This window comes from Leucopleurus acutus (genome assembly GCF_964270905.1).
Source record: "Leucopleurus acutus genome assembly, chromosome: 14".
In the NCBI taxonomy this organism is placed as follows: Eukaryota; Metazoa; Chordata; class Mammalia; order Artiodactyla; family Delphinidae; genus Leucopleurus; species Leucopleurus acutus.
The window spans coordinates 64194757-64220027 of NC_139156.1; the positions used below are offsets into that span (position 1 = coordinate 64194757).

The 25271-nt window shown below is 37.7% G+C and overlaps 1 protein-coding gene across 1 annotated transcript in view; it reads left to right on the forward strand.

The window, feature by feature from the left end:
- CTNNA3 (catenin alpha 3) overlaps nt 1–25271 on the forward strand; it is a 1620647-nt gene that overhangs the window by 104159 nt on the left and 1491217 nt on the right. The gene's annotated exons all lie outside the window — the stretch shown is intronic.

Below are 25271 nucleotides of genomic sequence, written 5' to 3' on the forward strand. Positions count from 1 at the left end.
TTTCTAAAATGCTGTTTTATTATTTTCTTCCAGTTTTATTGAGATACAATTGATATACACACTGTGTAAGTTTAAGGTGTACAGCGTAATGATTTGACTTACGTACATCATGAAATGATTATCACAATAAGTTTAGTGAACATCCATAATCTCATATAGAGACAAAATTAAAGAAACGTAAAAAAAATCTCTCGTGATAAGAACTCTTAGGATTTACTCTCTTAATGACTTTCATATATAACATAAATCAATGTTAATTGTTAATTATATGTATCATGTTGTACATCACATCCCTGGTACTTATTTATCTTATAACTGGAAGTTTGTACCTTTTGACCACCTTCATCCAATTCCCCCACTTCCCCCTCCTCACCTCTGGTAACCACAAATCGGATCCCCTTTTCTATGATTTTGTTTGTTTTTGAAGTATAATTGACCTACAGCACTATGTTAGTTCCTGTTAAACAACATAGTGATTTGATATTTCTATACATTTCAGAATAATCACCACAATAAGTCTAGTTACCATCTGTCACTGTACATACGAAGATATTACATAGTTATTGACTATATTCCTCACACTGTATTTTCAAACCTATGACTCATTTCTATTGCAACTAGAATTTTGTACCTCTTAAGCTTCCTCACCTATTTCTTTCCTCCCTCCCACCCCTTGCCCTCTGGCAATCACGTGTTTGTTCTCTGTAACTATTACTCTTTTGTTTTGTTATGTTTGTTCATTTGTTTTGTTTTTTAGATTCCACATATAAGTGAAATCATACAGTATTTGTCTTTCTCTGTTTGACTTATTTCACTTAGAAAAACACCCTCTAGGTCCATCCATGTTGCTGCAAATGGTAAGATTTCATTCTCTTTTGTGGCTGAGTAATATTCCATTTTGTGTTTGTGTGTGTGTGTGTGTGTGTGTGTATCACATCTTCTTTATTTATTCATCTACTAATGGCACTTAGATTGCTTCCATAGTTTGGCTATTGTAAATAATGCTGCAATGAACAAAGGGGTGCATATACCTTTCTTCTTTTTAAAAATACTTTTATTGAAGTATAATTGATTTACAATATTGTATTAGTTTCAGGTGTATGACATAGTGATTCAAAATTTTTATAGATTATACTCCATTTAAAGTTATTATAAAATATTGGATGTATTTTCTGTGTTGTACAATGTATCCCTGTAGCTTACTTATTTTATGCATAGTAGTATGTACCTCTTAATACCCTACCCCTATCTTACCCCTCCCCCTTTCTCCACAGGTAATCACTAGTTTGTTCTTCTCTATATCTGTGAGTCTGTTTCTGTTTTGTCATATTCATTCATTTTTTTTTGTTTTTTAGATTCTACATATAAGTGGTAACATACAGTATTTGTCTTTGTCTGACTTATTTCACTAAGCATAATATCCTCCAGGTCCATTCATGATTTTACAAATGGTAAAACTTTATATTGTTTATGGCTGAGTAGTATTCCATTGTGTGTGTGTGTGTGTGTGTGTGTGTGTGTGTATACCACATCTTCTTTATCTATTCATCTGTTGATGGACACTTAGGCTGTTTCCATATCTTGGCTATTGCAAATAATGCTGCTGTGAACATTGGGGTACATGTATCTTTTCCAATCAGTGTTTTTGTTTTCATATATATACATATATATATATATATATATATATATATATGTATATATATGAGTGGAATTGCTGGGTCATATGGTAGTTTTACTCTTAGTTTTTTGAGGAACCTCCATACTGTTTTCCACAGTGGCTGTTCCAATTTACATTCCCACCAACAGTGTACAAGAGTCCTCTTTTCTTCACATCTGTGCCAACATTTTTTGTGGTCTTTTTGATGATAGCCATGTGGCAGGTTTGAGGTGATTTCTCATTGTGGTTTTGATTTACTTTTCTCTGTTGATTAGTGATGTTGAGCATTTTTCATGTGCATGTTGGCCATCTGTATGTCGTATTTGGAAAAATTTCTATCCAGATCTTCTGCCTGTCTTTTAATCTGGTTGTTTCCTTTTTTTTTTTTTTTTTTTGATGTTCAGTTGTATGAGTTCTTTGTGTATTTTGGGTATTAACCCTTTATTGGATATACCTTCTGAAAATATCTTCTCCCATTTGATAGGTGGCCTTTTTGTTTTGTTGATAGTTTCCTTCACTGTGCAAAAGCTTTTTAGTTTGATTTGCCCCATTTGTTTATTTTTGCTTTTATTTCCTTTGCCTGAAGAGACATATCCAAAAAAATATTACTAAGACCAATGTCAAAGAGCTTACTGCCTATGTTTTCTTCTAGAAGCTTTATGGTTTCAGGTTTTACATTTGAATTTATGTTTTGTGCATGGTGTGAGAGTGTAGTCCAGTTTGATTCTTTTGCATGTAGTTGTCCGGTTTTCCCAACACAATTTATTGAAGAGGTTGTCTTTCCCCCATTCTATAGTCTTGCTTCCTTTGTCCATATAAGTGTGGGGTCATTTGTGGGCTCTCTAGTCTGTTCCACTGATCTATGTGTCTGCTTTTGTGCCAGTACCATGCTGTTTTGATTACTATGGCGTTGTATTATAGTTTGAAATCGGGAAGCATGATACTTCCAGCTTTGTTCTTCTTTCTTAAGATTATTTTGGCCATTTGGGGTATTTTTTGTGTCCATACAAATTTTAGAATTATTTTTTCTAGGTCTGTGAAATGCCATTGGTATTTTGATAGGGATTGCATTGAATCTGTAGATTGCCTTGGGTACTCTGGTCATTTTAATAATATTAATTCTTCCAATCCATGAACATAGTATTTCTTTCCATCTGTCTCTATCTTCCTCAGTTTCCTTCATCACTATCTTATAGTTTTCTGAGTACACATCTTTTACTGCCTTATTTAGATTTATTCCTAGGTATTTTATTCTTTTTTATGTGATTGTAAATGGGATTGTTTTCTTACTTTTTAAATCATTTTTTTTGTTAGTGAGCTATATGAGTTCTTTATGTATTTTGGATGTTAAAACCTGAGCAGATATATGATTTGCAAATATTTTCTCCCATTCCTGAGGTTGCCTTTTCATTTTGTTGGTGGATACCTTTGCTCCACAAACCTTTTTCGTTTGATGTAGTCCCACTTGTTTATTTTTGCTATTTATGCCTTTGCTTTTGGTGTCAAATCCAAACAATCATTGCCAAGACCAAAGTCAAAGCACTTACTGCCTATAGTTGCTTCTGGGAGTTTTATGGTTTCAGGTTCAAGGCTTTTAAGTCCATTTTTTGTTTTAACATGTTTATTGGAGTATAATTGCTTTACAGTGTTGTGTTAGTTTCTGCTGTATAACAAAGTGAATCAGCTATACATATACCTATATCCCTATAATCCCCTCCCTCTTATGTCTCCCTCCCACACTCCCTACCCCACGCCTCTACGTGGTCACAAAGCACGGAGCTGATCTCCCTGTGCTATGCGGCTGCTTCCCACTAGCTATCTGTTTTACATTTGGTAGTGTATATATGTCAATGCCACTCTCTCACTTCATCCCAGCTTACCCTTTCCCCTACCCGTGTCCTCAAGTCCATTCTCTACATCTGTGTCTTTATTCCTGTCCTGCCCCTACGTTCTTCAGAACAATTTTTTTTTAGATTCCATATATATGTGTTAGCATATGGTATTTGTTTTTCTCTTTCTGACTTTAAATCCATTTTGAGTTGATTTTTGTGTATGGGGTAAGATAGTGGTCCAGTTTCATTCTTTTGCATGTATTTGTCTAGTTTTCCCAACACTATTTATTGAAGAGGCTGTCCTTTCCCCATTGCATATTTTTGGCTACTTTGTTGTAGATTAATTGACCATGGATGTATCTCTGGGTTCTTTATTCTGTACCATTGATCTGTGTGTCTGTTTTTATGCCAATACCATACTGTTTTAATTACTATACTTTGTAATATAGTTTGATATCAGGAAGTGTGATGCCTCTAGCTTTGTTTTTTCTCAAGATTGCTTTTTCTATGAATTATTCTGTAGTTCCCTAGAAATTTTAGGATTTTTTGTTCTAGTTTTGTGAAAAATGCCATTGGAATTTTTATAGGGATTTCTTTGACTCTGTAGATTGCTTTCAGTAATATGGCCATTTAAATAATATTAATTCTTACAATCCATGAGCATGAAATATATTCCCATTTATTTGAGCCTTCAATGTTATTTATCAGTGTCTTATAGTTTTCAGTGCACTGGTCTTTTACCTCCTTGGTTAAATTTATTCCTAGGTAATTTATTCTTTTTGAACAAGTGTAAATGGGATTTTCTTAATTTCTCTTTCTGATAGTTTATTATTAGTGTATAGAAATGCAACAGATTTTTGTGTATTAATTTTTTTTAATAAATTTATTTTTATTATTCATTTTTGGCTGCATTGGGTCTTCGTTGCTGCGTGCGGGTTTTCTCTAGTTGCGGCGAGTGGGGGCTACTCTTTGTTGCAGTGCATGGACTTCTCATTGCGGTGGCTTCTCTTGTTGCAGAACATAGGCTCTAGGCGCACAGGCTTTAGTAGTTGTGGCATACGGGCTCCATAGTTGTGGCACACAGGCTCTAGAGCACAGGCTCAGTAGTTGTGGTGCACAGGCTTAGTTACTCTGTGGCATGTGGGATCCTCCCAGAGCAGGGCTTGAACCCATGTCCCCTGCATTGGCAGGCAGATTCTTAACCACTGCACCACCAGGGAAGTCCCATTGTGTATTAATTTTGTATCCTGCAACTTTACTGAATTCATTTACTAGTTTTAAAATTTGTTTTTTGGAGTCTTTAGGGTTTTCTATAGATAATATTGTGCCATCTTCAAATAGAGACAGTTTTGGTTCTTCCTTTTCAATTTGGATACCTTTTATTTCTTTTTTGTTCCCAAATTGCTCTGGCTAGGACTTCCAATACTATGTTGAGCAGAAGTGTTGAGAGAGGGGATCCTTGTCTTATTCCTGGTCTTAGATAAAAAGCTTTCAGCGTTTCACCATTGAGTATGATGAGTTAGGTGTGGGCCTGTCATACAGGGTCTTATTATGTTAGGGTATGTTCCTCTGTACCCACATTATTGATAGTTATTTTTATCATGAATGGATGATGAATTGTGTCAAATGCTCTTTCTGCATCTTTTGAGATGACCATATGATTTTTATTCTTCATTTTGTTAATGTGGTGTATCACACTGATTAATTTGTGAATGTTGAACCATCCTTGCATTCCTGGAATAAATCCCACTTGGTCATGGTGTATTATCCTTTTAATGCATCGTTGAATTCAGTTTGCTAATGTTTTGCTGAATATTTTTATATCTAGTTCATCATGAATATTGGCTGTAATTTAATTTCCTTGTAACGTCCTTGCCTGGTTTTGGTATCAGGGTAATTTTGGCCTGGAAAAATATGTTCTTTGTGAAATAAAATACTGGTCTCTGGGAGTATTTCATCCTCTTCTGTTTTTGGAGAAATTTGAGGAGGGTTGTTTTTCATTCTTCTTTAAATGTTTGGTAGAATTCACCAGTGAAATCATCTGGTCCTGGACCTTTATTGGGAGGTTTTTAATTAACTGATTCCATCTCTTTACTAGTAATAGGTACTAGTACTAGTTGGTTTTTCAGAAAACCAGCTCTTAGTTTCATTGATCTTTTCTATTTTTTTTTCAGTCTTTATTTTCTTTATTTCTACTCCAATCTTTGCTATTTCTTTCCATCAGCTAACTTTGGGCTTCATTTTTTTCTCGTTTCTTGAGGTGTAAAGTTAGGTTATTTATTTGAGGTCTTTTTCATTTCTTACTACTGGCTTTATTGCTATGAACTTTCCTCTTAGAACTGCATCCCATAAGTCTTGCTATGTTGTATTTCCATTTTCATTTCTCTCAAAGTATTTTTTTCATTTTCTTTTGACCTATTGGTTGTTCAGTAGCATGTTGTTTAATCTTTACATGTTTGTGAATTTTTCAGTTTTCCTCTTGTAACTGGTATCTATTTTCATATAATTGTTGTCAGAAAGGATGCTTGATGCTTCTTAAATTTAGTAAGACTTGGTTTGTGGCCTAATGTATGATCAATCCTGGAAAATGTCTGTGTGCTTGAGAAGAGTGTGTATTCTGTTGCTTTTGGATGGAATGCTCTGTAAATATTGTTAACTTCATGTGGTTTAATGTGTAGTTTAAGTTCAAAGTTTTCTTATTGACTTTCTGTCTGGATGATCTATCCTTTTTTGAAAGTGGGATATTGAAGTACTATTATTGTATTGCTGCCGATTTCTCCCTTCAGATCTGTTAATATTTGTTTTATATATTTTGGTGCTCCTATGTTGGGCGTATAAATATTTATAAATGTTATATCCTCTTGTTGGATTGATCCATTTATCATTATATAACAACCTTCTTTGTCTCCTATTACAGTCTTTGTGTATTTACTAAGGGTTTTTGCTTTGTGGTTACTGTGAAGCTTATGTAAAACATCTTATACTGATAACAGTCTTAGTTGAACTTAAGTTTGAACATATTTTAAAGTTATAGATTTTTATTCTCTCCACCATGTTTTATGTTTTTGATGTCATAATTTGCATCTTTTTATCTTGTGTATTCATTAACAAATTATTGTAGGTATAGTTAGTTTTACTACTTTTTCCTTTAACCTTCATACTAACCTTACAAGTGATTAATCTACTACCTTTACTAATGAGATCTATAAATTCAGATGTTTCTGGTTACTTGTCTCTTTTCACCTTAAAGAAGTCCCTTTAACATTTTTAAAAGGCTGATTTAGTGGTGATGAATGCCTTTGTCTTAGAAAACTGTGTCTCCAATTCTAAATGAACTTTGCTGGGTAGAGTATTCTTGACTGGAACTTTTTTTTTTTTAGCATTTTGAATATATCATGCAACTCTCTTCTGGTCTGCACAGTGTCTGCTGATAGTCTTATGGGGGTTCCTTTGTATGTAACAAGTTGTTTTTCTTTTGCTACTTTTAAGAGTCTCTCCTTGTCTTTATCTTTTGACATTTTAATTCTAATGGGTCTTGGTGTGAATCTTTTTGGTTTCATCTTATTTGAAACCCTCTGGGATTCCTGGATCTGGATGTTTGTTTTCTTCCCCAAGTTAGGGAAGTTTTTCAGCCGTATTTCTTCAACTAGGTTTTCTGGCCCTTTCTCATTCTTTTCTCCTGCTGGGACCTTTATAATGCAAATGTTAGTCTGCTTGATTTTGTCCCATAGGTCCCTTAGCCACCTTTACTTTTTTCTTTCTTTCTTCCTTTTTTTTTTTTTCTGCTCTGATTGGGTGAGTTCCATTGCCTTGTCCTCAAGATCAGTGATCCTTTTTTTTTTGCTTTGTCTAGTCTGCTACTGAACCCCTCTAGTGTATTTTTCAGTTTAGTTATTGTATTTTCAACTCTGTGACTTCTATTTGATACTTTTTAATATTTTCTCTCTTTGTTGAAGTTCTCACTGTGTTCAACCATTCTTGTCCTGAGTTCAGTGAGCATCTTTATGATCATTACTTTGATTTTTTTTTTTTTTCCTGAAGCTTTATCTTGTTTTATCATTTGGAACATATTCCTCTGTTTCTTCATTTTGCTTGACTCTTTGTGTTGGTTTCTATGCATTTGTTGAAGCAGCCATCTCTCTTAGACTGGATGGAGTGGCCTTGTGTAGGAGATGAACCTTATCATTCAACCCTGCCCTAGCTCTTGGTTGTCTCTCAAACCTTGGTGATTGTACAAGCAGCCTATTTTATTTTTGTGGCTCCCAGTGGTTAAGGGTATGCCAATACCTGTCAGGGTCCCAAAGGGTAGGATCTCAGTCAGCACCTAGATTCAAGCTGATTGGAAGCCAGACCCTCAGGCAGCAGCTTTTAAAGTGTGCAAATATATACAGCCCTACGGGACTACAAGTGAAGCCCTGCTGGCCACCAGAGTCAGGTTATCTGGAGGTATTCCCAGGTTGGCAGTCACAAAAATTGGGGCTCCAGATGAGTATAGTATATAAGCTCCTTTCTGAGAGATACCAGCAAGCTGTAGCAAGGCAGAGAGAGAGAGTGCAAAGGTGACACCCACTGACCTATGTCCCCTAAGAGCACCTTTGTAGGCTTCTAGATATGTGCCAAACCTGAAGCCTGCCCCTTAGGCTGAAGCTCCAGGAGAAGCAGACAGGCCTTGTTCACAAAAATACTGGGGGTCTGTTTCAGTCCGTTGTCTGTGCAGTGCCCTGGGGGTTGTAGTCTGTTAAGAACTTTCTCTGTGATTGTTACAATCTTCTGGAACCCAAGAACAAAAGCCTCCCTGGCCACCAGAGCCAGGTGATCAAGGGGCATTCCCCGGTCACCAGCCACAAAAACTGAGACACCAGATACATGTACAAGCTCCCCTCTGGGAAGTACTAGTGCTCTGGAGCACAGGTGGCAGACAGTGCAAAGATAGCACCTGCCCTTTGCGGTTTCTTGAAATGATTATAGTCAGTCCTTAGATGTGTGTTTAATTAGAAGCCTGTCCCTCAGGCTGCAGCTATGCTGATAAGCTAATAGGTCAATTTCACAGAAAGACTGAGTTCCTGGGTCTGTTGCCTCTTGCTGTACCCTGGGGGTGGTAGCCATTTAATAAATCTTTCTTCATTGGTTACAGTCCTGTGGGACCCATGAGCATAAGTCTCACTGGCCGCCAGAGCCAGGCAATGTAAAGGCGTCCCTTGGTGCAGCCACAAAAAATCAAGGTGCCAGACATGGGCATAAGTTCCTTTCTGGGAGATACCTGTGAGCTGGAGCAAGGCAGCGGGAGAGCACAAAGATTGTGTCTGCTGGCCTCCATTCCTTGAGAGCGCCTGGTGTGGGCCCATAGGTGTGTGCCAAACCAGAAGGCTGCCCCTCAGGTTGAAGCTCCTGGACAAGCGGGTAGGCCTCTTTCACAGAAAGACTGAAACTGTGTTTCAGTCTGCTCTCTGTGTTGTGCCCTGGGGGTGGTAGTCTGCTAAGAACTGTCTCTCTGATTGTTATAGTCCTTTGAGATCCAGGATTGCAAGCCCAGCTGGCCTCCAGAGCCAGGTAATCAAAGGGCAAACCCTGGGTGACGGCCACAAAAACCGGAGCACCGTATATAAAAACCTGGACATCACACGTGTGTAAAAGCTCCCTTCTGGGAGATACTGGCACTCTGGGGGGCAGCAGAGGGAGAGTGTGAATACTGTGCCTGCTGGCTGGAATAAGGTAGAGGGAGAGCATATGGATGACACCTGCAGGAAAAAAAGAAACGAAAAAAAAAAGGTGGCCTCTGCTGACTAGAGTGAGGCAGAGAGAGAGAGTGAAGATGGTGCCTACCAGCCAGCAGGCTCCTAGATGTGTGCTAAATTAGAAATATTAGATGCCTGCCCCTCAGGCATCTGCTTTAAGATTAGCAAATGAGCCTAATATACCTAAAGTCTAGGCACCTCTGCGCTGGGCCCTGGGGCAGGTGAGTCCACGTACAAACCCTCCAACGGCCATTTCTCAGTATGTTGTAGGTTTGTGGGTCTCTTGGATGTGAACCCCATTGGTTTTCAAAGCTAGATATGTTGGGGGCTTGTTTCTCAGTTGCAGGTCTTAAAAGTTGTGTTGCTTGGTATGGAGTTCAAATTCTTCACTTTTCAGGGAGAAGCTCCGGGTGTTGAGTTCTCTCCTCACTGTGGGTTGCTGTGCTCAGGATGGGGTTCATGGTGAGACTGTGTCCCAGCGTCTCCTACCGAGTTTGATGTGGGCCTTCCCTTGTTCACCTGATGAGTAGGAGTCGCTCAGACAGTTTTCAGGTTTTTTTTTTTCCCAGAGGTTGTTTTTTGTTCCATATATAGCTGCAGATTTGGTGTGTTCATGGGAGGAGGTGAGTTTCATGGTCCTTCTATGTTGTCAGCTTGAACTGGATTCTGGACTCTAGAACTTTTTAATGATTTAAAAATAATAGTAAAGACTTTAGGATCTGTGCATATGAAGGATTATTATGATGTATATGTATGTTTTTCTGGTGCTATGGAATTCTATTTTATTATACTTGAAGGGAATATATCTGAATATGCTGACATTTAAAACCAAACAGAAGGGCTTCCCTGGTGGCGCAGTGGTGGAGAGTCCGCCTGCCGATGCAGGGGACACGGGTTCATGCCCCGGTCCAGGAAGATCCCACATGCCGCGGAGCGGCTGGGCCCGTGAGCCATGGCCACTGAGCCTGCGCGTCCGGAGGCTGTGCTCCGCAGCGGGAGAGGCCACAACAGTGAGAGGCAAAACAAACAAACAAAACAAACAAAAAAAACCAAACAGAAGAATCTTCCTATTGAAGTGCTTTGTTTTCCTATTTGGGGATACTTGGCAAAGTCCATGTTTTAGTCATCGTCATATACTCCATGGTGCTTTGCATACTGTATTGCTCAATAAGTAGTTGTTATATGAGTGAATGAGTTCTTTGTAAGGGTTAGGTATCACTTCTTAGAAAAAATTGATAGTATTGCCATTTTCAATTTCAAATCACTAAAATGAGATTCTTTCAGGAGATATCAAAAAATCAAGTTTACAAGGTTTTGGTAATTCAGCATAATACAATAGAGCTAATAAATTTGCTCAGATTTAGCAAGTAAAGGAAAAAATAATGGATAATTAACTTTAGTCTGGCATCTTAGTTGTAAGGTTTAGTTTTTCTTCTCAGAAGAATTAAGTTGACATCAAGAATAATATTATAGAAAATGTTTACTGGTGGCATATTAGTCCATAGGTTATTTGGAGAAAAATTCAATAGACAGCAGTTGTGGGCAGCTATTTCACCTCAAAGTTTGAACATTTAATTAAGTTGCAAATCCATACTATTATCTTTTTTATTGTTTGTTTTACAATATGGATTGCTATGTTCTGTTGCCACTTTTTTTTTTAACAATAAATAGCTTTAAATATATGATACTCCGAATACTAGGAGATAATGCTGTAGGAAGTACAATCTTAAATGTAAACTCAAATATATTTTATGTGTTTTATTGCCTTAAAATTATTGTCAGTCTAAAATATGACATGAAATTACTTTGTCAGTTCTTTGGCAATTAAAAAATAATTCATCATCTTCAAGATTTTGAAGTGTCATCATATAGCTCTATTTTAAACTTTTTAAAAAATAAAATTTATTTATTTATTTATTTTTGGCTGCATTGGGTCTTCATTGCTGCGCGCAGGCTCTCTCTAGTTGGGGCAAGCGGGGGCTACTCTTCATTGTGGTATGCGTGCCTCTCATTGTTGTGGCCTCTTTTGTTGTGGAGCACAGGCTCTAGGTACACGGGCTTCAGTAGTTGTGGCATGTGTGCTCAGTAGTTGTGGCTCGTGGGGTTTAGAGTGCAGGCTCAGTGGTTGTGGCACACGGGACTAGGTGCTCCGCAGCATATGGAACCTTCCCGGACCAGGGATCGAACCTGTGGCCCCTGCATTGGCAGGTGGATTCTTAACCACTGTGCCACCAGGGAAGTCACTAGCTCTATTTTAAAAGCTCTATATTGAAATTTACTTAGAAGGATAGTTTATAGATATATTGTATAAAATATTTTACACATAAAATATATTAATAAAGGTTTTTAAAGCATTGAGTTATGTATTTTTACATATAAATATCTAATTAAAATTTGCCTAAATAAGATTGAAATTTAAAGATTATTTCCAGTGTTTTAAGGCACAACAGACAATTTTTGCTTCAAATATATAGTTCTTATTATTGGAAGTGAAAAGTTCGTTAGTTTTTCTACACACACACACCCCTACACCTTAAGTATTTTATCTTAATGAATATAACATGAACATTAGCCAATCTCTTGATGTTCAGCCAGGGCCCATTTTTAGTATAGGTCTGTTGATTGAGTGTCATATAATCGCTTTTGCCTAAATCATACCCATACTATTAATACATTGACTTAGATTTCCGATTTTGGTGTCTTTATGGAAGAAAACTTAATGACACTTGAGAAGCTACCTAACTGTGGAATCCTTGATATTTTATAATCTCCTCCCTTGCTGCATCCCAACTTTTACCATTTTTTCTTCCACATTCAATTTGACAATAATTTTAGCAACTCACCTTTATTGAGCATTCAAGCATTCAAATTACTTTTCAAAGAAATGACAGACCTTTTTTGTACTGTTATTGGATAAGTTTATATACTTAATAAAAGTACAGTTATAATTACAACTCACATGCCTTAATAAGTGGGAACAGAAAGGCTCCAGTATACTTGAGATAATCCTTTGGTATTGAGCAGGAAGGAGGGATCATTAATATGTTGCGGAGAGGTAATAAAAAGTTGATTTGTCTAGAGAGATGGTTAAGAGAAGCTCTCTTATGAGACCTTCTACTATATCTCAACTATGACATTAGGAGATGTTTTCATCAGTTTTATAGAAACTAACCCCATCAAATTTTATATTTTATAAAATTTATAATTTTATGGAATTAGCTCCATCAACATATTCCCCAACTCATTCTGATTGTTCTCAATGGTACAGGGCTTGGTGGGAAGTTGCCTATGTCCTTCCACTTTAGTTAATTCAATATGTTCTCCTGGTGTTGCCTTTACGTGACCGTAGCGATTCTCTGAGGCATGACTGCTATTGGCCTTTAAGGTGGAAATTCTGCTCTCTTTTGAATTTCTTTGTTAGGGGGACTGGGACAATGCTCAGTCCAGGGCTAATTTTTTCACATTATTGAGACAAGACCCTTCTATGTACTCTACTCAATGTCCCATGGGTCGTGAAGTTTTCCATTCTGGTAGTGGGAACAAGCACTATTCCCAGCTCTGTGTAAGTGCTGAGTACTGTTACTTCAAATCCTCTTGGATGGTTCTTTCCCTAGCCTTGGATAGTTTCTTTCCATGTATGGGTTGATCAGTCTCCAGCTGAATATTCAAGGGGGAGACTCTCAGATCTTCTGAGTTCTCTTTCTTTGTAGCTCTCTTCTTTCTCACTCTCTGTCCTGTGTCCTTTAGCTGCCACAATCTCCCTGGACTTTCAGCTTTGTCTTTTTTTTTTTTTTTTTTTTGCGATACGCTGGCCTCTCACTGTTGTGGCCTCTCCTGTTGTGGAGCACAGGCTCCAGACGAGCAGGCTTAGCGGCCATGGCTCACGGGCCCAGCTGCTCCACGGCATGTGGGGTCTTCTCGGACCAGGGCACGAACCCGTGTCCCCTGCATCGGCAGGCGGACTCTCAACCACTATGCCACCAGGGAAGCCAGATTTGTCTCTTTAGCTCAGAATGTTTGCCAGTCCCTGTCTTAGTTTCTCCTTCCTATCTGTGGTCTGAAAAGTCTCTCAAGGCAGTAAGCTAGGGCTATCAAAGGGCTCATCCTGTTTTCTTTACCATTTCTCAGGGAATACTGCCCTTTGCTGGCTAATGCCCACTACCTTTACAACCATGTTTTCATATATTTTGTCTATTTTTTTGGTTGTGTCAGGTGAGAAAGATATCTGGTCTTTATTCCTGTGTGTTGACTGGAACCAAAGTATAAATTTTAATAAGACTTAATTGAGAGTTTGAAGATAATGCAAGGGAAATAAAACACATGCTTACAAAGGCAACCATAGGCATCTATATTCTGAGTCCATAGGTTCTGCTGATGTCCTTGTAGCTCCTAAGCCCATGTCCACACAATGGCTAGCTTTCCAGCCTTTCCCTTTGCCATGATAAGGTTTTATTTATTATATAAAACATTTTTGCTCCTTGCCGTCAAACTGGCTCAGACATTTTAAAGGAGGGTCTTTGCTTATTTTTAAACATCTGCATAAGTTTAGGACCTAGTTGAAGTCATTCTCCCCTCCTCCCTGCCCTCCCTCCCCGCAAAATCAATCTGCTTCAAAGTTAAATTTAAGCTCCTAGGGCTTCCCTGGTGGCGCAGTGGTTGAGAGTCCGCCTGCCGATGCAGGGGACACGGGATCGTGCCCCGGTCCGGGAAGATCCCACATACTGCGGAGCGGCTGGGCCCGTGAGCCATGGCTGCTGAGTCTGCACGTCCGGAGTCTGTGCTCCGCAACGGGAGAGGCCACAACAGTGAGAGGCCCGCATACCGCTAAAAAACATTTAAGCTCCTACCTCTTAGGAGTTTTCATATTCTAAATGGCTGTTTCCCAATTAAAAACAAATAAAACCAACCCCCTTGTGCCCAGTCTCAGCCTGGGAACTCCTTTATACCAGAGTATATTGAATCAATTAATGTGTACTAGTGCCTGTTACATGTGTATGGTATATTAAAACACACATAGAAAGGTGGCCAAAGGCATAACTAGAAACCTTAATTGAATCATAAATATAATGTTAATTATAAAAGTTGGAGGAAATTTCATCTTTCAAATTTCAAAGTACTTGCTCATTTTCATTTTGGTTGTTCCCCTTTCCCCTGTGGATGTTTTTGCTTATACATTGTTTTCTTTGATTTGCACGTTTATAATCAATATAATCACTTTTAGAAAGTGGAGTTGAACTTTGAATGTAGTGAAGTTTATACCTCAGTACTATATTCAAGCAGGCATTTCATAACAGAGTTTTTGAAGATTAAAAAGAGCATAGTTGATAGGAAAGGAACAAAATGGCTCCAGTAGAAAGAAACTTTCTGAATCTAGTTCTTGTGGTATTTTCATGATATTTAGTAAAAAGTATTTGCTTTTATGTATGGAGTGGGATTTCTTAAAGGAAAAATGTAATTTTTATTTATATGTATTTTAAAAGTAAAATTTCTTATTTATTAAATTTCAAGGTAAAAGTGTTATAAGAAAGATTGGGAATTATATTTCAGAATAGACTCCCCACATGTAGACTTTATAAAGCACAGATGCTAATAGATGTTTATGTTGAAACCAGAATTATGAACTGAAACCAGCTGAAAAGAATTGGAAGTATTGCAGAGGAGGGAGGGTGGTAAGTCCAGTAATAGAAAGTTTATTACCGCATCTTTATTAATGTATTTCAGGAGTGACTTTTTTTTCTCCCAACAATGCTACTTGGCTGGCTCTTCATATTACCTTAACAGAGATAAAGACTGTAATAGTTGTTTAATGTTTAATGACCTTTTTCTGAGTATGGCTCTTCAGCCAGTTGTTCAACATCTTAACATCTTTAGAGTCAAGAACACATAATTCTTTTCAAATATATATTTAATTTTAGTATTTGAAGTCAAAGACAGTATTCTACAAAGCCTATCATAACTTTCCAATTCAGACACATAACAAGAAAAGATAATCTTCTTTTTGTGGGAATTCATTTGCTCTCTTAATTTCAGAGGTCACTTTAATTTTTCACAGTCTCCTAGCAGCAATTCTGACTTACAGAGAAACACATAAAAATCACCATTTACTGGTCTTAAAAAATTTACTGTCTCTACTAGAAATTTCCTGAGAAAATAACAGCTGATATTTGTTGAGTACTTTTCATGTTCAGATACTGTGCTAAATATATATTATAAAATATATTTCATTTAAACGCCTCAGAAACACTATAAATAATATTTTTATCCCTTTCCTATGGATGAGGATGCTGAAAGTATTTAAGTGTCCAAGGGCTCAGAACTAGAAGTGGCAGATAAGAATTTGATCTCAGAAGTATCTGACTTCACAGTCTGAGTTCCTAACTTGGTATTTCTTAAGAGAGCTAAATGTGTTAATAACATATTAACAAGTTGAGAATGTCTCAGACCCTTTTCACAGGTTTTGTCTGCAATTAGGAATACTATTCTTTGTTATTTTTAATAACAATAATTCATTTTCTTTATGCTGAAGATCATGAATAAATGGAAACAAAATATTCATGGAGTAAAGTAGATAAGACAGGGCCTTTTATATGTTGTTGGTGAGATGGGTGTGTTTGGAGAATTTTTTGGCAATGTATATCAAAACTTAAAGTTCATTTACCCCTTGACTCAGCAATTCTACTTTTAAGAATTTATGTTACAGCTAAATTTGCCCATGCATGCAAAGATATATGTTATGGATGTTCTTTGTAGTATTGTTTGAAATAGGAAAAAGTTGGAAATAATTTATGTATTTAATAGTGACCTGGTATATAAAAACACACGGAAGAGAATCAAGAGCCCAGAAATAAACCAAGCATATACAGTCAACTAATATTTGGCAAGAGAGCCAAGAATACTCAAAGGAGAAAAGACAGTCTCTTCAATAAATGGTGCTGGGATAATTGGGTATTCACATGTAAAAGAATGAAACTGGACTCCTATCTTACACCACTCACAAAAATTAACTCCAAATGGATTAAAGACTTAAATGTAAAATCTGAAACCATGAAATTCCTAGAAGAAAACATAAGAATAAATCTTCTTGACATGGGCCTTGGTAATGATTTTTTGGATATGACACCTAAGCATAAGCAACAAAATAAAAAAAAAATAAACAAGTGGAACTAGATCAAACTAAAACGCTTCCGTATAGCAAAAGAAATCATCAACAAATTAAAAAGACAACCTATGGAATGGGAAAAAATATTTGCAAACCATATATCTGATAAGCACTTAATGCACTGTTGGTAGGATTGTAAATTGGTATAGCCACTATGGAAAACACTATGGAGGATTCTCAAAAAAATAAAAATAGAACTACTGTGTGATCCAATAATTCCACTTCTGGTAATATATCTAAAGCAAAAAAACCACTAAATCAAAAAGATATCTCTGTGTTCATAGAAGTGTTATTTACAATAGCCAAGACATGGAAACAACCTAAGTGTCCACTGATGGATGAATGGATAAAGAAGCTGTGGTATATATATAATGGAGTATTATTCATCCATAAAAGATGAGAAAATCCTACCATTTGAGACAACATGGATGGACCTTGAAGGCATTATGCTAAATGAAATGTCAGACAAAGGAAGACAAATACGGTATTATTTCACTTATGTGTGGAATCAGAAAAACAAAAACTAAAACAAGAACAAATTTATAGAAAAAGAAATCAGACATGCAGATACCAGAGGTGGAGGGTGGGGGGAGGGGGACTTGGACAAATGTGGTTAAAAGATACAAATTTTGAGTTATAATATAAATAAGTACTAGGGTTGTAATGTACAACATGATGACTATAGTTAACACTGCTGTATAATGTATAGAATTGATAAGATAGTAAATCCTAAGAATTCTCATCACAAGGAACATTTTTTTCTTTTTTCCCCTTTTCTTCTCTTTTTTTTCCTTAAATAATTTAATTTATTTTTTAAACATCTTTATTGGAGTATAATTGCTTTACAATGGTGTGTTAGTTTCTGCTTTATAACAAAGTGAATCAGTTATACATATACTATGTTCCCATATCTCTTCTCTCTTGCGTCTCCCTCCGTCCCACCCTCCCTATCCCACCCCTCTAGGTGGTCACAAAGCACCGAGCTGATCTCCCTGTGCTATGTGGCTGCTTCCCACTAGCTATCTATTTTACGTTTGGTAGTGTATGTATGTTCATGCCACTCTCTCGCTTTGTCCCAGCTTACCCTTCCCCCTCCCCATATCCTCAAGTCCATTCTCTAGTAGGTCTGTGTCTTTATTCCTGTCTTGCCCCTAGATTCTTCAGGACGTTTTTTTTCCCCTAAGATTCCAAATATATGTGTTAGCATACGGTATTTCTCTTTCTCTTTCTGACTTACTTCACTCTGTATGACAGACTCTAGGTCCATCCACCTCACTACAAATAACTCAATTTCGTTTCTTTTTATGGCTGAGTAATATTCCATTGTATATATGTGCCACATCTTCTTTATCCATGCATCTGTCAGTGGACACTTTGGTTGCTTCCATGTCCTGGTTATTGTAAATAGAGCTGCAATGAACATTTTGGTATATGAATCTTTTTGAATTATGGGTTTCTCAGGGTATATGCCCAGTAGTGGGATTGCTTGGTCATATGGTAATTCTATCTGTAGTTTTTTAAGGAACCTCTATACTGTTCTCCATAGTGGCTCTATCAATTTACATTCCCAGCAACAGTGCAAGAGGGTTCCCTTTTCTCCACACCCTCTCCAGCATTTATTGTTTCTCGGTTTTTTAATGATGGCCATTCTGACTGGTGTGAGGTGATACCTCATTGTAGTTTTGATTTGCATTTCTCTACTGATTAATGATGTTGAGCATTCTTTCATGTGTTTGTTGGCAATCTATATATCTTCTTTGGAGAAATGTCTATTTAGGCCTTCTGCCCATTTTTGGATTGGATTGTTTGTTTTTTTGTTATTGAGCTGCATGAGCTGCTTGTAAATTTTGGAGATTAATCCTATGTCAGTTGCTTCATTTGCAAATATTTTCTCCCATTCTGAGGGTTGTCTTTTGGTCTTGTTTATGGTTTCCTTTGCTGCGCAAAAGCTTTTAAGTTTCATTGGGTCCCATTTGTTTATTTTTGTTTTTATTTCCATTTCTCTAGGAGGTGGGTCAAAAGGATCTTGCTGTGATTTATGTCATAGAGTGTTCTGCCTATGTTTTCCTCTAACAGTTTGATAGTTTCTGGCCTTAAATTTAGGTCTTTAATCCATTTTGAGTTTATTTTTGTGTATGGTGTTAGGGAGTGTTCTAATTTCATACTTTTACATGTAGCTGTCCAGTTTTCCCAGCACCACTTATTGAAGAGGCTGTCTTTTCTCCACTGTATATTCTTGCCTACTTTATCAAAGATAAGGTGTCCATATGTGCATGGGTTTATCTCTGGGCTTTCTATCCTGTTCCATTGATCTATATTTCTGGTTTTATGCCAGTACCATACTGTCTTGATTACTGTCGTTTTGTAGTATAGTTTGAAGTCAGGGAGCCTGATTTCTCCAGCTCCATTTTTCGTTCTCAAGATTGCTTTGGCTATTCGGGGTCTTTTGTGTTTCCATACAAATTGTGAAATTTTTTGTTCTACCTCTGTGAAAAATGTCCTTGGTGGTTTGATAGGGGTTGCATCGAATCTGTAGATTGCTTTGGGTAGTATAGTCATTTTCACAATGTGGATTCTTCCAATACAAGAACATGGTATATCTCTCCATCTGTTTGTATCATCTTTAATTTCTTTCATCAGCGTCTTACAACTTTCTGCATACAGGTCTTCTGTCTCCTTAGGTAGGTTTATTCCTAGATATTTTATTCTTTTTGTTGCAATGGTAAATGGGAGTGTTTTCTTAATTTCACTTTCAGATTTTTCATCATTAGTGTATAGGAATGCCAGAGATTTCTGTGCATTAATTTTGCATCCTGCTACTTTACCAAATTCATTGATTAGCTCTAGTAGTTTTCTGGTAGCATCTTTAGGATTCTCTATGTATAGTATCATGTCATCTGCAAACAGTGACAGCTTTACTTCTTCTTTTCCGATTTGGATTCCTTTTATTTCCTTTTCTTCTCTGATTGCTGTGGCTAAAAGTTCCAAAACTATGTTGAATAAGAGTGGTGAGAGTGGGCAACCTTGTCTTGTTCCTGATCTTAGTGGAAATGCTTTCAGGTTTTCACCATTGAGGACAATGTTGGCTGTGCGTTTGTCATGTATGGCCTTTATTATGTTGAAGAAAGTTCCTTCTATGCCTACTTTCTGCAGGGTTTTTATCATAAATGGGTGTTGAATTTTGTCAAAGGCTTTCTCTGAATCTATTGAGATGATCATATGGTTTTTCTCCTTCAATTTGTTAATATGGTGTATAACGGTGATTGATTTGCATATATTGAAGAATCCTTGCATTCCTGGAATAAACCCCACTTGATCATGTGTATGATCCTTTTAATGTGCTGTTGGATTCTGTCTGCTAGTATTTTGTTGAGAATATTTGCATCTATGTTCGTCAGTGATATTGGCCTGTAATTTTCTTTCTTTGTGACATCTTTGTCCAGTTTTGGTATCAGGGTGATGGTGGCCTCGTAGAATGAGTTTGGGAGTGTTCCTCCCTCTGCTCTGTTTTGGAAGAGTTTGAGAAGGAAAGGTGTTAACTCTTCTCTAAATGTTTGATCGAATTCGCCTGTAAAGCTATCTGGTCCTGGGCTTTTGTTTGTTGGAAGATTTTAAATCACAGTTTCAATATCAGTGCTTTTGATTGGTCTGTTCATATTTTCTATTTCTTCCTGGTTCAGCCACGGCAGGTTGTGCATTTCTAAGAATTTGTCCATTTCTTCCAGGTTGTCCATCTTATTGGCATAGAGTTACTTGTAGTAATCTCTCATGATCCTTTGTATTTCTGCAGTGTCAGTTGTTACTTCTCCTTTTTCATTTCTAATTCTATTCATTTGAGTCTTCTCCGTTTTTTGCTTGATGAGTCTGGATAATGGTTTATCAAGTTTGTTTATCTTCTCAAAGAACCAGCTTTTAGTGTTATTGATCTTTGCTATCGTTTCCTTCATTTCTTTTTCATTTATTTCTGATCTGATCTTTATGATTTCTTTACTTCTGCTAACTTTTGGGTTTTTTTGTTCTTCTTTCTCCAGTTGCTTTAGGTGCAAGGTTAGGTGGTTTATTTGAGATGTTTCCTGTTTCTTAAGGTAGGATTGTAGTGGTATAAACTTCCCACTTAGAACTGCTTTTGCTGCACCCCATAGGTTTTGGGTCGTCGTGTCTCCATTGTCATTTGTTTCTAGGTACTTTTTGATTCCCTCTTTGATTTCTTCAGTGGTCACTTGGTTATTAACTAGTGTATTGTTTAGCCTCCATGTGTTTGTATTTTTTACATATCTTTTCCTGTAATTGATATCTAGTCTCATAGCATTGTGGTCAGAAAAGATACTTGATATAATTTCAATTTTCTTAAATTTACCAAGGCTTGATTTGTGACCCAAGATATAATCTATCCTGTGGAATATTCCTTAAGCACTTGAGAAAAATGTGTATTTTGTTGTTTTTGGATGGAATGTCCTATAAATATCAATTAAGTCCATCTTGTTTAATGTATCATTTAAAGGTTGTGTTTCCTTATTTACTTTCATTTTGGATGATCTGTCCATTGGTGAAAGTGGGGTGTTAAAGTCCCCTACTATGATTGTGTTACTGTCGATTTCCCCTTTTATGGCTGTTAGTATTTGCCTTATGTATTGAGGTGCTCCTATGTTGGGTGCATAAATATTTACAATTGTTATATCTTCTTCTTGGATTGATTCCTTGATCATTATGTAGTGTCCTTCTTTGTCTCTTGTAATAGTCTTTATTTTAAAGTCTATTTTTTCTGATATGAGAATTGCTACTCCAGCTTTCTTTTGATTTCCATTTGCATGGAATATCTATTTTCCATCCCCTCACTTTCAGTCTGTATGTGTCCCTAGGTCTGAAGTGTGTCTCTTGTAGACAGCTTATATACGGTTCTTGTTTTTGTATCCATTCAGCCAGTCTATGTCTTTGGGTGGGAGCATTTAATCCATTTACATTTAAGGTAATTATCGATATGTGTGTTCCTATTATCATTTTCTTAATTGTTTTGGGTTTGTTATTGTAGGTCTTTTCCTTCTCTTGTGTTTCTTGCCTAGAGAAGTTCCTTTAGCATTTGTTGTAAAGCTGGTTTGGTGGTGCTGAACTCTCTCAGCTTTTGCTTGTGTGTAAAGATTTTAATTGCTCCATAAAATCTGAATGAGATCCTTGCTGGGTAGAGTTATCTTGGTTGTAGGTTTTTCTCCTTCATCACTTTAAATATGTACTGCCACTCCCTTCTGGCTTGCAGAGTTTCTGCTGAAAGATCAGCTGTTAACCTTATGAGGATTCCCTTGTGTGTTATTTGTTGTTTTCCCCTTGCTGCTTTTAATATGTTTTATTTGTATTTAATTTTTGATAGTTTGATTAATATGTGTCTTGGCATGTTTCTCTTTGGATTTATCCTGTATGGGACTCTCTGTGCTTCCTGGACTTGATTAACTATTTCCTTTCCCACATTAGGCAAGTTTTCAACTATAATCTCTTCAAATATTTTCTCAGTCCCTTTCTGTTTCTCTTCCTCTTCTGGGAACCCTATAATTCGAATGTTGGTGCGTTTAATGTTGTCCCAGAGGTCTCTGAGACTGTCCTCAGTTCTTTTCATTCTTTTTTCTTTATTCTGCTCTGCAGTAGTTATTTCCACTATTTTATCTTCCAGGTCTCCTATCCGTTCTTCTGCCTCAGTTATTCTGCTATTGAGCTCTTCTAGAGTATTTTTAATTTCATTTATTGTGTTGTTCATCATTGCTTGTTTCCTCTTTAGTTCTTCTAGGTCCTTTTTAAATGTTTCTTGTATTTATTCTATTTCCAAGATTTTGGATCATCTTTACTATTACTATTCTGAATTCTTTTTCAGTTAGACTGCCTATTTCCTCTTCATGTGTTAGGTCTCGTTCGTGTTTACCTTGCTCCTTCATGTGCTGTGTGTTTTTCTGTCTTCTCATTTTGCTTATCTTACGGTATTTGGGGTCTCCTTTTTGCAATCTGCAGGTTCATAGTTCTCATTGTTTTTGGTGTCTGTCCCCAGTGGCTAAGGTTGGTCCAGTGGGTTTTGTAGGCTTCCAGTGGAGGGGACTAGTGCCTGTGTTCCGGTGGATGAGGCTGGATCTTGTCTTTCTGGTGGGCAGGTCTACGTCTGGTGGTGTGTTGGGGTGTCTGTGGCCTTATTATGATTTTAGGCACCTCTCTGCTAATGGATGGGGCTGTGTTTCTGTATTGATAGTTGTTTGGCATAGAGTGTCCAGCACTGTAGCTTGCTGGTCGTTGAGTGAAGCTGGGTCTTGGTGTTGAGATGGAGATCTCTGGGAGATTTTTGCCATTTGATATTACGTAGAGCTGGGAGGTCTCTTGTGGTGAGTATCCTGAACTTGGCACTCCCACCTTAGAGGCACAGCACAGACTCCTGGCTGGAGCACCAAGAGCCTTTCATCCACACGGCTCAGAATAAAAGGCAGAAAAACTAGAAAGAAAGAGGATAAAATAAAATAAAGTAAGATAAAATAAAATAAAGTTATTAAAATAAAAAATAATTATGAAAAAAAATTTCTTAAAGGAAAAAAAAAAACGGACGGACAGAACTCTAGGACAAATGGTTAAAGCAAAGCTATACAGACAAAATCTCACACAGAAGCGTACATATACACACTCACAAAAAGAGGAAAAGGGGAAAAAATAATATATCTTGCTCCCAAAGTCCACCTCCTCAATTTGGGATGATTCGTTGTCTATTCAGGTATTCCACAGATGCAGGGTAGGTACATCAAGTGTTTTGTGGAGCTTTAATCTGCTGCTTCTGAGGCTTTTGGGAGAAATTTTCCTTTCTCTTCTTTGTTAGCACAGCTCCTGGGGTTCAGCTTTGGATTTGGTCCCGCCTCTGCGTGTAGGTAGCCTGAGGGCATCCGTTCGTTGCTCAGACCGGGCGGGGTTAAAGGATCAGCTGATTCACGGGCTCTGGCCGGGGCGGGGGGGGGGGGGGGGGCGGGGTGGGGGGAAGGGAGGGGTATGGAGTGCGGGGCGAGCCTGCGGCGGCAGACGCCGGTGTGACGTTGCGCCAGCGTGTTGCGCGCTGTGCGTTCTCCCCGGGAGGTTGTCCCTGGATCACGGGACGCTGGCAGTAGCGGGCTGCACAGGCTCCTGGGAGGAGAGGTGTGGAGAGTGACCTGTGCTTGTACACAGCATTGTTTGGTGGCTGCAGCGGCAGCCTTAGTGTCTCATGCCCGTCTCTGGGTCCGCGCTGATAGCCGCGGCTTGTGCCTGTCTCTGGATCTCCTTTAAGCGGCGCTGTTAATCCCCTCTGCTCGCGCACCAGGAAACAAAGAGGGAAGAAAAAGTCTCTTGCCTCTTCGGCGGTTTGAGATTTTTTCCCGGACTCCTTCCTGGCCAGACGTGACGCACTAGCCCCTTTCAGGCTGTGTTCACACTGCCAACCCCCGTCCTCTGCCTGCGCTCCGACCGAAGCCCGAGCCTCAGCTCCCAGCCCTGCCCGCCCCGGTGGATGAGCAGACAAGCCTCTCGGGCTGCTGAGTGCCGGTAGGCCCTGATCCTCTGTGCGGGAATCTCTCCGCTTTGCCCTCCGCACCCCTGTTGTTGTGCTCTCCTCCGTGGATCCGAAGCTTCCCCCTTCCGCCACCCGCAGCCTCCGCCTGCGAAGGGGCTTCTTAGTGTATGGAAACGTTTCCTCCTTCACAGCTCCCTCCCACTGGTGCAGGTCCCGTCCCTATTCTTTTGTCTCTGTTTATTCTTTTTTCTTTTGCCCTACCCAGGTACGTGGGGAGTTTCTTGCTTTTTGGGAGGTCTGAGGTCTTCTGCCAGCGTTCAGTGGGTGTTCTGTAGGAGCTGTTCCACGTGTAGATGTATTTCTGATGTATCTGTGGGGAGGAAGGTGATCTCCGCGTTTCACTCTGCCGCCATCTTCTCAAATCTTCTCTTTTCTTTTTATTGTATCTGTATGAGATGATGAATGTTAGCTGAACCTACTGTGATAATTACTTCACAATATGTATAAATCAGACCATCATGCTGTATGCCTTAAACTTATACAGTGATATATGCCAATTATTTCTCAATAAAGCTGGAAAAAGAACTTACTAAAAAAAGGGGGGGCCTGGTTAAATAAAGTGTAATATATCAATAAAAAGTAACTTTATTAAAACATTAAAAAGAATGACAATAACAGCTAATTAAGTCTTTAAGTTCCAACTACTGCTCTCATTTAATCTTCATAAAAATTGTAGGTATTATTATTAGCTCCATTTACAGTGGAGAAAAATGAAACATAAAGAGGCTAAGTGGCTTCTGCCCACACTAAGTTCTTTGCTCTATTGCTTCGTGGTCATCTGTATCCCAATGTGAAAAGAAAATAAGTTGATAAGTGAAAAGAACAGATTGTTGAAAGTTTTTAGTATAATACTGTTTGTGAAAAGAATCTGTATCTTCTATATGTTCCTTTTATAACATATAATACCTATTTAATGTTTTCTCTTGACATAAAATCTTTCAAATATATGAATATATGTGAATATACTAATAAAACATAATATGAATTTATAAATGTACATGTATACATATGCCCCCACATAATGCATACATTCATAAAAAAAATTCTGGATAGATATACAAGAACTTAATGGATGTTTTTGGGATTAGTATGGAGTCAAAAAAAATTGCACTCTATACTCTTTAGTTTGGTGAATTATTTAAAAGTAATGAGTCACATTGCTTTCATAATAAAAGTAAGTTTAAATTGAAAAATTTAAAAAATAGTGGATGTGGTAAATCTTTAACAATTATGTTACTGGAGTGGGGTAAAGAGGGACGTTTTCTTGTCATTTTATGCCTTTCTGAACTGTGAACTTTGGAAAATAAATGAGTACCTGTTACTTTTATAT